Source organism: Xenia sp. Carnegie-2017, unplaced genomic scaffold (assembly GCF_021976095.1).
Source record: "Xenia sp. Carnegie-2017 unplaced genomic scaffold, XeniaSp_v1 HiC_scaffold_24, whole genome shotgun sequence".
Taxonomy (NCBI): Eukaryota; Metazoa; Cnidaria; class Anthozoa; order Malacalcyonacea; family Xeniidae; genus Xenia; species Xenia sp. Carnegie-2017.
The window spans coordinates 6203718-6217167 of NW_025813487.1; the positions used below are offsets into that span (position 1 = coordinate 6203718).

Sequence of the window (13450 nt, forward strand, 5' to 3'; positions counted from 1 at the left end):
GGTCTGTCAATCTACGGCTCATACCAGATTGTTTGCCATAAATTCCAAAGGGCTATTGATGTATGAAAAGCATTTTCTATAAAGTAAAAATGCCTTTCTATGTATGTAGATAAACCTTGAAATTTGGCAAAACAGCAAAGTATTTTTCAAGATCACTAAGTAATTTTTCTGATGATCATTATAATTTCTAAACTAAATTATTTCAGATTTACGTTTAAACGAGCTTTGATCATATGAAAAGATATTTATCATAACCAGTAAGCATGACACATGAACCAATTTTAACATTCATGTAATTATGTAATTAAAGACATGTTGGTTACATTCTGTTTGTATTTGCAAATGCAATGCTACTAGTGATTGCTATATAGCACACATTGCATATACTTACAGGAGACAATAGTTTAGTGAAATGCCTAATAAACATTTATGGCATTAAGCTGTCCTTAACTGCAAATTTTCACTCTGATAATTTTTGCTTAATCTTTGGCAGAAAAAAATTTTGAGTTTTTTCTCAAAAGGTGAATTTGCTGGCACTGATGTGGAGATGGGTAAAGGGTTACAATAAACTTGCATGGTTTGAAGTCTGAGCTTTTCTATATCTATGAACTGTCACTTGTAGTACCAAATTTCTAACTTAACTCAATACATAGAGGTTTAAATGGGGGTCTTTAGGGGGGTCTATGCCTGACAACTTGGTAGAAATTTTTAAAGACTATATCTGTTTTTGAATAGCATTATTGTAAAATAAATTTTACGTTCCTAGACATGCTAATGAGCCATATATTTGGTATGATAATGAGCCTAAATATTTGGCAAAACATTGAAGTATTGTTCACTTCATTTTTTTTGAAAACAACGTAAGCAATATGTGTTTTTTTTACGCAAAAACGATGCCCGCAAAACACATTTTTTATTGCTCTAAAACGCTGAACACGTCATTTTCAAGGCTCTGAAATTCAGAGCCTTGAAAATGACGTGTTCAGCGTTTTTTACAAGTTTCTCTTCAGCAAAGGAGGAGGACCAGGTAGGTTGTACAAGGTTGTAGGCTGATAGTATGTTAAGTAGAGATTTAGGGAATTCATGAGAACTGTTATTGTTCTTTTCAACATAGCATTCTATTTTAAGTTTGATCGATTTATTGTTTATATTGATGTCCCAGGATGGAGAAGAACCGATACCAAGATTTCCAATTTATGCGTAGTTGGAGTAGGAAGAACGCCGTTGAAAATAGGAAGCACCATCGCTATAATTCTGGGTTTGACGATTTTCGTAAATAAAAGAAAAAATATATACAATTCGACTCCAAAAATCTTGTAGAAATGTAGAGGAGAGTACCAGAACACGTAGATACCAAATATAGATAATCCACGATAGATTTAAGAGCTAAAATCTTCGAACGAAGACGAGCGCGTAAACAAAACAACCGCCGATCGCACCAATTTATAAACTATGATTTCTCGGCGAAAAATGAACCAATTTCAGCCAATAAACTCATGAAACGATCGCTAGACTTCTAGCTACAAGATTATACCATAAAGTAAGGTCAATGAACAATTTTGAAGGAAGAAGATCAAAATTTCGAAGAGCACCGCCGGAAAATTCAATGGCCTTGCATTTTTGGCCTTGCTATGGCAAGATATCAGGCCGTGTAATTTGAGTAGGCCATGACGAGGCTTAAAATCATCGACAGATTTGATATTGATGAAATATTTTTTGGTGGAAGGGACACTTTAAGACTTAAAAGGTAAAATGTCTATTATTTTCACAGTAAAAGAATATAAAAACGTACATAGAAAGACTAAACATTTTATCACTCTAGCTACACCACTGAAAATTTATTCTTTAAAAATTCATAACCACTATCATTGTTTAGAAGCTATTATGAGAAAAAAAATGAGCAGGTGTAAATTATTTGGACTACTACTTCATTCACGACTTACGAACTAAGGAAGACTTAATGTAATTGGGGCACAGTTATAGGAACATATAGTACAATTTTATAGAGAACATACAGTAGATTGCATTGAATATTTTTGTGCCATACATATCTTGTTTCGCAATTGATTACCATAGTGGCAGTCAGACACTACCATTTTTTGACCAATAGGTGCACTGAGCTGGCAAACTACACCCAGTAATATAATTATATATCCAGCAGTAAGTTGCACAGAAAGTGGTCCTACTGTATATTCTCTATACTGTGGTTGGGGTGACATAAACATTTGGATGTAATGATCCCTAGACAACAATGGTTTTCAAAGGAACTTAGCACATGTAGCCTATATTATGCATATATAATATGATCTCCAAATTAACAATCATCCTACAGTCCTGACACAGTTTTTCTTGCTAAAAAAGGGAGTGTGTCAAGAAGTCAACAAAAGTGATGAAAGCAATAAAAATGGACAACAAAACATTGTAATAAGAAAACCAATGAAAAATTGGTGGACATAATTTTTATGAGAGTTGACTCAAAATTGTGTAAAAGATGTAAGAATCTGTACGCCTATGACCAAAACCATTTTTCATTGGTTAGATTATTATTCTGAAAAAGGTAATTTCTCAGGGGAGAATGCCTCAGACCCCAGGTGCGGAGCGCCTCCGACGTTTTATGACTGATGTTTGAAAAATCCTAGATCCGCCCCTGACTGTACACGTGATTTTTTTCTGGTCTATAATTGTTAAACTTGTTGTAGGATAGACTATTTAAAATTTTTGTTTGCGTCGAAAGTTTACAAAATGACAAAACTTTCCATGATAAACTGTCAAGTCCAGTTTGAAGTATCTCTGATTACTGAGATGTGACAAAACTATACAAAATTAGAGACTTGAGATTAATTACTCTGAAATTCCCTTTTTAAATAAAGACGGCCGCTAAAATCTACAGCCCACCAACTTATAATTGCTTCTCACGCCCCTGATCAAATTACTTGTTTATCCGGGTCAGAAGTTTACAAAATGACAAAACTTCATTGACCACAAAGTTGGAACGCTGACAATTTCAGAGAAGCTCTGTCTTTCAATTTCCTTAACTTCCTAAATTATAAATCTTTAACTTTTGAGCTATCTTACTTGTAAAAGGCTAACTGCCACGTCTTCCTTTATGATTATTTTAGTTAATTTGCATTTAAGTCAGGATGTTCACTAATTGAAATAAATAATAGTGAACTGTGAAAGGTTTATTAGCATAAAGCTTCCAAGTCAAAGCTTCTTTGTGTTTGCTTCAGTCATAGCTAAAATAAAAAATTTGCATTTCATATTCTATTGGGTATGAACAAAAATCAATATCTTACAATAAAATCAGCAGGTGATTAACATTGAACATTTAGTGAACATAACAATTTCTTTATTATCAAGCAGAAGCAAAGGCATCATGTAGTTGGATGTGTCGTCTTTAATGTTTCTTAATTTGTGAAGGTATGTTGATTTTAAATTCTACCTGTAATGGTTTGTTTTTATGTAATGTGTCACAAATGACTTATATTAATAATTTCAGTACTATATGCATGTGTTATACGGACAACACTTGTCAATTTTAATGGAATTTTTAAACAAACGGTAATTTAATATGAACATTTTACTATTGGAAAGTACTGACCTTTCTCACATTAACATAAACTACACATTCCAAAAGTTTATTTTAAATATTAGATGTATGCAGAAGCTACAAATTGACAAGATGAGTCAAAATAATGACACGTCAAAGAATGTTAAGTATGCATGTCAATATGTGCGATAATTTTACTTTTTCTAACATGGCTTTTATCAAGACGTGTATAACATTTTACTTTTTTCATTTATTTCTTAAGTCTAATACAAGTTACAAATCTTCTTTTAAACATATTAAGAATCGTCAACCAAAACAGTCAACAAGATCTTTAAGATCTTTGGTCAATTTAGATGGTATGTCAACGTACAACCATTAATATTATAGTGAATATAGGACCAGAATATTTACATCGAAGGAGAGTTGGAAGTTTATTATCTAGATCTTTATATTTCGCAAATTTCGCGTTAGGTAACTATGGAACAATTAGTTGCTACAGATTACGATCTTTACTTTTGTGTTCTTTCTGTGACTTTGTTGAAAGGCATTTTTGATATGAATAACATTTGTTGATTTTATAATATATTACGGTTTTTAATATGCACATGAAAACATGTGACTTGGACGAGATTTGAACTCGCACCTTTGGATACTAGTCCGCCGCTCTACCTGTTGAGCTACCAAGCCCACAGGGATTGGAGACGAGTCAAATCTCTTTTAAACTCCGTATGGACGAGAGATTTTTGCCACTATAGCAGTTTTACTGGATGGCACCGTGTTTCGACTTTATTCCAAAGCCATTATCAGAGTATATATATAATATATTAATCCTAACACGGTTTTTAATATGCACATGAAAACATGTGACTCGTCCAAGTCACATGTTTTCATATGCATATTAAAAACCGTGTTAGGATTTGTTGATTTTGATGGGGGTTTTTAAACAATTACAAATAAATTTTAGATAATTTAACGTTGGAAAACAATGAACTTTACAGCATCATCACTAGCAATACGATTTAGTTAATTAAGTATTCATTTCAAATCTTATTCATACAACAGGTGTAAAAATCAACAGGATGTGTCAAAATAATGATACGTCACAGAATCAGTTATGCATATCATAAATGAGGAATGATTTTAATTTTTCTGACCTGACTATCTTTAAGAAGAACAACATTTTTTTTACTTCTTATTGGGATCTCTTGCAGAATATCGTATGCATGATCAACTGAAAACAATTATCTTTGATAAATTTTAATTGAAATCAACGTAAAATTCATTAATATTGACACAAAATTGATGATTTTTAAGCCATATTGGTCGTTATCATTCTTAGTTGCATTTGTTTCTTGTTCTGCTTTGTTGGTGTATGTATTAACACTTATGACTCATACATCACGGATAGTTAGAAAAAATGTAAACTTCGGTAAGGTTTGTTTGGGAAAAATTCTGCTGGGTTGTCATTTAACACTACGTAACCAATGGTAAACAAGATATCTTTGTCCACCAAAGGAACAAAATAAGTGTTCACTCAATGCACGATAAGCAATATCTGTCATACTATTATTATTATATTATTCTCAAACAAAGCTTAAAGGCGTCTTCTAAGATAGTGAATTCTTGGTGCAGTTGCATATTTGAATAAAAATTTTGTGTCTCTGATAACTTTATGTTTCCCGCCATTTGCCACACACTATCAGAATTTTTGTCGTTACGGCAACATTGAAGAGCAAAAAAGGCTCTGTGGGCTGTTTACAAACACTGATAACATCCATAATGCTATTTTGTAAATATGGATATTTGAGACGTTTCACAATTTAATTTTAGAAAAACAAAGCAGAATCTATACATGTTTGTAAATGTAGATCGTTCACGTTGGTATAGTCCTGAGAAGGACTGTTTTTGTTGTTGTTGGCTGGCGTTTCGACAACCTTAGTGGTAGACATCTTCAGAGTCAATGGAGGAGTAAACGTCAGGTTAGCCGTATTTGTTATCTGGTTTTTACGTCCTTGCAGCGGTGGTTGAACCAGAGTTGTTGGCGTATGCGTCTGACGTCGCTTGCAAAACGTATGTTGTCGTTACCAAGTTGTTTGCTCTGTCGTCCAAATGATCGTAATAAAGTAAATGGTTTGAGCCCGGGAGCATCGTTACATGTTTGTAAATGTATAAAACGTAAGTCAACAACAACAAAAACAGCCCTTCTCAGGACTATACCAACCTGGACGATCTACATTTACAAACATGTAACGATGCTCCCGGGCTCAAACCATTTACTTTAAAGCAGAATCTAGTTATAAAATTCGCTTAAAGTGATGTTTTTGAATTCTAATGTTTTGTTAATAGAACCAACGCTTTGTTAATAATCTCTACTTGTCGAATAACTGCATTGATGGCTTTGTAACGACACAAACACCTGGTTTCCCATTGGGATTGAAGTGTAAGCTTTGGTTGCTGTTACAATTCTCATCACCAAAAAGGTTATGTGACCACAAAGGGTTTCTTTCTTTCAAAAACGTGTAAATAGATTGAAGTGTACTTTATTTGCAATAGGTCAACATCTAAGAGTGATTTCTCGATTGCTAAGTTTAATCTGTGTGCGTAGTGTACGTAGATTGCAAGTGAGCTAACGCCCTTTACTTAAGCCTTTTCTTTCATGCTCCATCTCTTCCATATAACCTAATTCACTAGACGTCTTTTTATCTTTTCATAAATTGCCTATGCAAACGACCCCATGGAGTTAAGCTCAAATGCCCGACAGTCACTCAAACTTCTGGGGGTCCTTTCACTTCTCTCCAATAAGGCTATGCCACACCCAATATTTTTGTTAAAAACAGACACGTGGTACTGTTTTGTTGGTGTAAATGTAAGACAAATTTTTTGAGCTTTTTTGTCATTTTCTAACTTTTCCAAAACATTTCAAGCGTTAGGGATGTTTAAAGATACTTTAAATGCATGCAAATAAACACAATAAGTAAATTGTACATTTTGTGGCATTTACATGAAATTTACATGTCGATTACATGCAAAATACTATAAAATGGTAATAACAGAATTTACCATAACATTTTACAGCGTGTAATTAATTTGTTTTTTAAATGTTCGCCTGCACACAGTCTCAATCTGCATTCTACATAACTAGGATGAATTATTGGTTGTTTTTTCTATAAAACATGACTTACATGACATGCAAATATTTTACATGACTTTTTTTATTGAAAAGGAAGAACACTTGAAAAATTTCTCATGGTTGCTCTTTACAATTAATTCTAGAAAATAATCAGATCTTTTATAATAAATAGTAATTGTTTTTAAATGCAAACGCTAAATTCACTCTGCTTCATACGTATTTTTATTGTAGAGCTGACTAAGTAGTCATTGTATTCAAGTAGACTGCCTGCACAAACTTTGTGTGTCCGTTAGACAAATTGTTAAACACCTACCTAAGTGATGATATAACTCAGTATCTCCATCCTCATTCCAATATGCAGGGGCGTCGCTAAAGTGGGACCAGGGAAGGGGCACGTACCCCCCTAAAAATTGGCTGTGCCTCTTAAGTGTCATCCATTTAAATTTTAGATAAGAGTTTTCATATGGATCATTCGAAATTGAAAAAGAAGCACATGGCATTAATGTAGCTCTTACTGAACTCGCACAACTTTTTTGTAAAGAGAAGCATTCTATTAGCTGTGTAGACTAGTTTGCGTTGCATTTACCCTTTCAGGGTTGTTAGCCAAGTGGTGAAGACTTTAATTCCTTGAAAATGAAAAAATTAAAACAATAATTCTACAATAATTCAAATATCTAGTAGGCAAGGAAGAATAATAATACTGTGATGCATGTCATGAGCCACATTACACCAAATCATAAAACTTGTATGAGATCGTGGAAAAGTATACTCGTAGACTCAAACTTGTAGACACAAACGTACAAATATAGAAATGACTAACATTAAGGCTCATGAAACACTGCAATTCTGGAAGTATTATAATATGAAGACATTTCATTAAAATCAATAATCAATCTACGCAACGTTATAACACGAAGAATGTACAAATCCGCCAAGGTTTAACTGGGAAGCTAAAAAATTGAACCTATTCATGTTGTGATTAATATTTCGAAACTTTCCCAGTGCAGAAGCAATTTTGAGGGCCATTTTGCTAGCGACGGATGTGGTACAAATTTTGTGCCCCCACTCGCTAAATCCAGGCAACGCCATCACCATAATGTAGCCAAATGCCTAAATGCAGGAAAACTAAAATGTCCAAATTCGTTATTTTCAGCTGCCATCCACGATATTCATTTATACGTACAAATAAAACTGTAACATTACGTAGCTATGTTTGATCTTCAACAATTTTAGTTGTCTATAAACTCTAATTAAAGAACCAATTTATGTTGATATCAATAATTTTATGACCCTTAGATGCAGTCAAGAGAAAAAATTAATAACTTCTATTTGCAAGAAATACTTACTGATGTTACAAAGAAACTTGCTGATCTTTTTATCCAAAAGTGGAACACTTATTACAAAAAATCTCTCGGAGAATGGGAAAATACAAACGTCAGTGGTATGAAGTTGTTCTATATTGAAAAAACAAAGAAGAAACCTCATGACAAACATATTATAACAAAATTTCAGCATGGTGACACCAGTAAGTGGGATTGTACGACATTATTTGCAGCAATTTTGTTTTCCAACTCAGTTGGAACAAAACTAGACCCAAAATCTAAGGCTGCTGTGGATAAACTTCGTGTTATCAGAAACAACTTTATCCATGAAAACAAAGGAAAAGTTTCTGATAACAAATTTCAAATGATGCTTTGTGATATTGAAAAGTCGTTTAAAGATCTAGGATTTTCATTTAATGAAATTAATGAAAAAAAGTCAAAGAAACAAGTTTAATTCTTTTCAAGTACTTCCTTGCAAAACCAAATACAGAGTTACTTAATCAAATCACAGCAGATCTCAATAACTTGCGCAGTACTAACAATAATGAACTAACATATTACTATATTTCTGGTAATCCTGGCTGTGGTAAACAATTAGCCAGACGAATGAAATGATTGATGACACTAAAAATGAATAAAACTTTGCAATGATGATAAAACTGTCATTGAAAATATTCTAGCGAAGATAAAATTAAAGATTTTCAATTATTGCTGACACAGCAACTGAAATCATGGCAAACATGGTGGATTGTTGTAGATAACGTGGTTGAACTTTATAAAATTTATCCATTATTACCTCAAGTTGGTGATCATAGCTGGAAAAATGGTCAAATTATTGTAACTGTCCAAAATACAGATGCTGTACCACCAGATGGAAATCTAAATAAACACATTTCAGTTAGTCATGGTATGAACAATGAAGAATGTCGAGAACTTCTATCTGTCTTTTCTGATATTCATAATAAAGATGAAAATTTTTTAAAGGATTTATCAGAGAAATTAGATCGTCAACCGTTGGTCCTGGCAAATGCTGCTTACTATGTAGGTAGTGTAAAAAGTGTAAATCCGACATTCACGTGGCAGCAATATTTTGATAAGTTGAATAAAGGAGGGCGACAGAAAATGGATGGCAATTTTCAAAAAATAAACTCAGCTTATTTAGGAATGAAAACTGTTATGTTAGCAGTACAAAAAAATGCTGAAGAATCCAACTTGTTGGAACATATTTTTAAACTTTTCTCAATAATATCTTTTGATCCCTTACCACAAGGTGTTATAATACCATTTATTAAAAGCATTGATCCACAAAAATCTGCAGAAGATGTCTGTCTTGAATTAAAGCATTGTTCATTGTTCCTTCAAACGGAAAACAACGATATCCGCCTGCACAGCGTTGTGCACGAAGTCATCATTAATTATTCATCGGAGACCTTTGGCTGGAAACAAAACGAAAATAGTTATAAAAAGTCTGCAGCTGATCACGCCTGTCAAGTTGCTTGGGCACTAAATCATTTTGAAGACAGAGAAGATGAAATCAAAATAATTCCACATCTAATTAAATTCATAACAAATTCATCATTTCAACATTTCCTAAATAAGTTGATCGATATATAATCATTCTTTTTTTTCATTAGAAAACAGAAACTTGATGAAAGAAATTGGAAATTTTCCAAATATTTTGTAGATGTTCTGGAAAGATATCGCAACTATAAACTTGCAGCTAAAGTACTTTACGAAATTACAGAAATTCAAGCTAAAGTGTTAGGTGTTGATCATATTGATGTTTCATATTCGTACAAAGAGCTGGGTTTATTGCTCTGGAAGAATGGAGAATATGAAAATGCTAAAGATTTTCTCGAGCGAGCAATGGACATTCAAGCAAAAACACTTGGACCTGACCATTTTAATATTGCGACGACGTACAACAATCTGGGTTTGGTTTACAGTAAAATGGGAAAGTACGAAAAAGCAAAAGATTTTTATGAACGAGCGATACAAATTGAAAAGAAAGCATTTGGACCTGACCATGCTAATATTGCGATACAGTACAACAATGTGGGTTTGGTTTACAGTAAAATGGGACAATACGAAAAAGCAAAAGATTTTTATGAACGAGCGATAGAAATTGAAACGAAATCATTTGGACCTGACCATGTTAATATTGCGATATGGTACAACAATCTGGGTTTGGTTTACAGTAAAATGGGACAATACGAAAAAGCAAAAGATTTTTATGAACGAGCGATAGAAATTGAAACGAAAACATTTGGATTTGACCATGTTAGTATTGGGACAATGTACAGCAATCAGGGTTTGATTTACAGTAATATGGGAGAGTACGAAAAAGCAAAAGATTTTTATGAACGAGCGATAGAAATTGTAACGAAAACATTTGGACCTGACCATGTTAATATTGCGTTAACGTACAACAATCTGGGTTCGGTTTACGATAATATGGGAGAGTACGAAAAGCAAAAGATTTTTATGAACGAGCGATAAAATTGAAACGAAAACATTTGGACCTGACCATGTTAATATTGCGACAATGTACAGCAATTTGGGTTCTGTTTACAGTAAAATGGGGAGTAGAAAAGCAAAAGAATTTTATGAACAAGCGATGGAAATTCAAACAAAAGTATTTGGACCTGACTATGCTAATATTGCGACAACGTACAACAATCTGGGTTCGGTTTACGATAACATGGGAAAGTACGAAAAAGCAAAAGATTTTTATGAACAAGCGATAGAAATTCAAACAAAAGCATTTGGACCTGACCATGTTAATATTGCGACAACGTACAGCAATCTGGGTTCGGTTTACGATAATATGGGAGAGTACGAAAAAGCAAAAGATTTTATGAACGAGCGATAGAAATTCAAACAAAAGCATTTGGACCTGACCATGTTAATATTGCGACAACGTACAACAATCTGGGTTCGGTTTACGATAACATGGGAGAGTACGAAAAAGCAAAAGATTTTTATGAAGAAGCGATAGAAATGCAAACGAAAGCATTTGGACCTGACCATGTTTATATTGCGACAACGTACAGCAATCTGGGTTCGGTTTACGATAATATGGGAGAGTACGAAAAAGCAAAAGATTTTTATGAACGAGCGATAGAAATTCAAACAAAAGCATTTGGACCTGACCATGTTAATATTGCGACAACGTACAGCAATCTTGGTTCGGTTTACGATAATATGGGAGAGTACGAAAAAGCAAAAGATTTTATGAACGAGCAATAGAAATTCAAACAAAAGCATTTGGACCTGACCATGTTAATATTGCGACAACGTACAACAATCTGGGTTCGGTTTACGATAATATGGGAGAGTACGAAAAGGAAAAGATTTTATGAACGAGCGATAGAAATTCAAACAAAAGCATTTGGACCTGACCATGTTAATATTGCGACAACGTACAACAATCTGGGTTCGGTTTACGATAATATGGGAGAGTACGAAAAGCAAAAGATTTTATGAACGAGCGATAGAAATTCAAACAAAAGCATTTGGACCTGACCATGTTAATATTGCGACAACGTACAACAATCTGGGTTCGGTTTACGATAACATGGGAGAGTACGAAAAGCAAAAGATTTTTAAGAAGCGATAGAAATTCAAACGAAAGCATTTGGACCTGACCATGTTAATATTGCGACAACGTACAGCAATCTGGGTTCGGTTTACGATAATATGGGAGAGTACGAAAAGCAAAAGATTTTTATGAACGAGCGATAGAAATTCAAACAAAAGCATTTGGACCTGACCATGTTAATATTGCGACAACGTACAGCAATCTTGGTTTGGTTTACGATAATATGGGAGAGTACGAAAAAGCAAAAGATTTTTATGAACGAGCAATAGAAATTCAAACAAAAGCATTTGGACCAGACCATGTTAATATTGCGACAACGTACAGCAATCTTGGTTCGGTTTACGATAATATGGGAGAGTACGAAAAAGGAAAAGATTTCTATGAACGAGCGATAGAAATTCAAACAAAAGCATTTGGACCTGACCATGTTAATATTGCGACAACGTACAACAATCTGGGTTCGGTTTACAGTAAAATGGGAGAGTACAAAAAAGCAAAAGATTTTTATGAACGAGCCATAGAAATTCAAACAAAAGCATTTGGACCAGACCATGTTAATATTGCGATAACGTACAGCAATCTGGGTTCAGTTTACAGTAAAATGGGAGAGTACGAAAAAGCAAAAAGTTTTTACAAAAGAGCGATAGAAATTAAAACGAAAACATTTGGACCTGGCCATGTTAATATTGCGACAACGTACAACAATCTGGGTTTGGTTTACAGTAAAATCGGAGAGTACGAAAAAGCAAAAGATTTTTATGAACGAGCGAAAGAAATTGAAACAAAAGCTCTTGGACCTGAACTGCAATAATATATAACAATCTTTACTTCGTTATAAATAAACTATAGATATTGAAACTGAAGCATTTGGTGTTCTATATATCTTTTATGTGCTTGAAGCTAAAACACCCCTGTCTTTGAGAAAATATAGAAAGAAATAGAAGAAGAGGAAATGAATTTGTAGCTCAATTTCAATAAAGAAGAAAATCAATTTCTCTTTTCATTTTAGGTATGTGTTCTTCATAATAAAGCTGATTAGAAACAGTTGTATTGTAGATTTCTTTTAATAAAGGTTCAAATCACAACGATTATATATTTATAAAAGGTATAATTTTATTATTGACAATATTGAAACATTTGTATATTCAAGTTTTCAACTGTCATTTATTTACTGGAACAGTTTTTATTAAGAAACTTGCATCGAACTATCAAAATATATTTATGAGTTTAGTTTGCAATATCTAGCTATTCAGAAGTTGTGAAGTTCTTTTAAATGAATGTTGTTGGGTGATATTCTTGTATAATGAGAGTAAATACTGATTTTACAGCAACCATGATCATGTTACCTCCCTTTTTGATATGCCTAAAAGCCCACAAGATTTGCTTTGCTATATAAGTATGAATACACTCTTTTCTATATTTATTTGTATTCATTCATATAATTTACAAAATATAATTTCTATTTATGAGAATTGTAGTTTAAAATGGACATACAGTTATTGCTATTTGACTTAATCATAATTGATTTGGGAACTAACACCTTTATTGTCGTGAAAATGTTTGTTTTATTTACTTTGGAGAAAATATTTATTTAATGATTGATTTAATCATTAAATGATGATTCTCTATACATGATACAGCACAGTAAAAACCTGCTGTTCATTTGTTTTTGTTTGAAATGGCAGCGAAAAATTATTAACAGTGGGAAATGCAATATTTAGATACATACAATATTCGGAAACGTTTACTACGAAGCGCTAACGCTTACTACGATGATAATATCATTGTCCTTAAACTTGACAAGGGCAATGGTGTTGCCATTTTGGGCCGTTAGGTATACATTAATT

General features: G+C 33.2%; 1 long non-coding RNA gene across 3 annotated transcripts; it reads left to right on the forward strand.

The window, feature by feature from the left end:
• The first annotated feature begins 3354 nt into the window (after positions 1-3354).
• Positions 3355-8107, forward strand: LOC124450407. 3 transcript variants are annotated; one of them, XR_006949964.1, is made up of 2 exons: positions 3355-3420; positions 7977-8107. It is a non-coding gene; the product is annotated as an uncharacterized LOC124450407 (long non-coding RNA). The 3 variants fall into 3 exon arrangements; XR_006949966.1 differs by lacking the exon at positions 3355-3420 and adding an exon at positions 3855-3906; XR_006949965.1 differs by lacking the exon at positions 3355-3420 and adding an exon at positions 5500-5529.
• Positions 8108-13450: the final 5343 nt, after the last annotated feature.